This window comes from Penaeus monodon, chromosome 36 (assembly GCF_015228065.2).
Source record: "Penaeus monodon isolate SGIC_2016 chromosome 36, NSTDA_Pmon_1, whole genome shotgun sequence".
In the NCBI taxonomy this organism is placed as follows: domain Eukaryota; kingdom Metazoa; phylum Arthropoda; class Malacostraca; order Decapoda; family Penaeidae; genus Penaeus; species Penaeus monodon.
The window spans coordinates 21,146,509-21,149,410 of NC_051421.1; the positions used below are offsets into that span (position 1 = coordinate 21,146,509).

A 2,902-nucleotide genomic window follows, 5' to 3' on the forward strand; every position below is an offset into this window, starting at 1 on the left:
GAATTGGGGGAAAAAAGGAAGAGCTTGCTTGATAATCTGAGAAGATTCCTTATTTTGTTAATTATCTACAAATAATCACTGACTTCTTTGCAAATCTAAAAGTGTGGCCATATCCCTGAGATTTCCGTAGAAACATTATTTACCAAGAAAGATAATCAACATATTCAGATATGGAGAGTTACATTATCAAATAGTTAAATAAAAAGACTAATGAATTTTTATCTCATTTTACAACTTTTAATGCTGGCTGTTATCCTAAGTTTTAAGTACCTCTACAGATTGTATACACAGTAACACACAAAACTATTGACTTGGGCTGAAGCAGGATGTGAAGTGAACCATATGATACATAACATTTGCTTGGGTGTTCTCATCTGATTAACAAATCATTATGTGCTTTAATAAAATTAATGCTAAAAATAGGCTGAATTCAATTTTTTCGGAGACCGGGGTTTTAAGTCAAACAGGATTTGTATTATGAATGTCAAGTTATATGTCAAAACTTTGCAACAAAAGAGAAAAATGCTGGAGAATTGACAGGAATAATAATGTGTAATAAATAAAAGTATCAAAAGTCCAATTAACATAGATCAAATTTTCATATCTAATTAATAATTTATCTTATCTGTTATCAGTGAGAACACATTGACAAGCAAAGAGAAAATGTACACAAAAACAAGGAAAAAGTGGATGACACACAAACTGCACCATCAGGGATGTAGTGATAAATATTAAGGTCTCAGTTAACAATTTTTTCTTTTTAAAATGGGGTATAATGGGGCTTGAAGTGGACAAACATTAAGGGGGGCTCTAAAGTTCTGAAATGAAAATTAGGATTGAGTCTTCATATTTTATAAAATAAGCATTCGGGCAAGAATGATGGGATTAGCTTTTATTAATATCAGTTCTTCTTAATGTAGAAAATCTTTAATTTTCCTTTGGTTACAATCCATATAACTGTTTCAACCTATTTCAGTAATTATTATTTCACTTCTCTCACATTTTAAATGTCATAAAAATTATCACTTGCTGTTCCTTTATATCCACACAAGATAGTAATAATATGTATATACAAACATACATATTTATGCATGTGTATATATGTATATATATATTTACACTATACAAAATTTTATACATACCCTGCAAAATATACATTATATACATTTTATATATGATATTACAAACTAAAATACATTCATAGTACACATGCATATATACAATGGTTTTAAATTTTTACACACAAACACACACACACACACACACACACACACACACACCACACACACACACAACACACACAACCCCACACACACACTTATAAATACATATATATATATATATATATTAATATATATAATATATTATATATATTATTAATACATAATATAATATATATATATATACATAAAATTTTTATATATATATATATTATATATAATTATATATTATACATATATTAATTATAAATTTTATATATTTTATATATATATATATTAATATATAATATATATATAATAAAATTATACATAATTAATTATAAATATTATATTAAATATATATTTTAATAAATATATTATAAAATATATTAATATATATAATATATATATATATTATATATATATATATATTTTATTATATAATTAAATATTTACCCCTTAAAAAAAATTTTTTTATAATTATATTTTAATAAAATTTTTATATTTATATATATATATATATATCAAAATTTATTTTAATTATTATTTTATATATATATATATAATATATATTATATATATATTTTATATATATATAATTTATATATAATATATATTAAAAATATATATAAAATATTATATATATATATATATATATTTATATAAAATATATTATATATATAATATATATACACATACAACATACATTACATCATATCTAAATACCATAATATACAATACATACATAAATAATTACATTCATTACATACATCATAAAATTACATATACATTTTTAAAATATACATAAACATCAAACTAACTAACATACATCCCTACATATAATATATATTATTATATTATATAATATATATATTATATATATTATATAATATATATATATATATATATAAGGGTGGAACCAAGTTACAGGGTAATACTGTGTGCATATGTTTTTACAATAAAACTCAAATATCAAGTTGAAAGAATGAACTTCATAAAACTTCAATATGCATACATACCCAGGAGAAAAAGGTGTTCATTACATATCATCACCAATCTTCATTCCAGACTGTTTAACAATCAAGGTAATCCACACTAGTCAGATAAATAATGGTACACTTATCCTAACCCATGATCTCATTTCACTGAATCTCAAATAAGATTAGAACACAATAGATCTGATCTAAAGAATAAAAAAAAGTAAAGCAAATGTCCTATATGTGCATCTACTTTTAGCAGCTATCAAGTGAAAACTTATTCTTGATAACCCTTCTCTAGTTATGCTAAAAATAAAATGTTGTTACTACTGCTTATTATATAACCTTGGAAAACTTTATCCATGAACTTTAAGTCATAAATTATAAACAAGTTACATTAATATTTGTAAAAATCAAGTCATAATCTGTAATTCAAGAAAACCAGCACAATCATAATGTTCAAAATAAATAAATCATAACCCTTTTCACACAAACAAATAACAACAAAAAGAAAAAGAGAGACAAAAGCAGAAGACAAAACCAGATAAAGGAAGCCATTCTGAAGAGCTAAGAGAAAGCTATAGGCTCCATACACAAATACAAGCTGTGTGGGACTTTTGGTAAACACTTCTACTTCCTACACACTGTTGCGCTACTTGGGCAAAGCACATAGTGTGATACGTGTTCACTGTGCTCACCTCTACGGGTGAGTGACACTTTTCCGTT

At 23.9% G+C, this 2,902-nt stretch overlaps 1 protein-coding gene across 3 annotated transcripts in view; it reads right to left on the reverse strand.

Moving 5' to 3' along the window:
• Window positions 1-2,896, reverse strand: part of LOC119595842 (segment polarity protein dishevelled homolog DVL-3-like) — a 72,491-nt gene extending 69,595 nt beyond the window's left edge. For all 3 annotated transcript variants that reach the window (XM_037945033.1, XM_037945034.1, XM_037945032.1), the window contains exon 1: window positions 2,875-2,896. The gene's annotated coding sequence lies outside the window, so the exon portion shown is untranslated. The remainder of the gene's footprint in view (window positions 1-2,874) is intronic.
• Window positions 2,897-2,902: the final 6 nt, after the last annotated feature.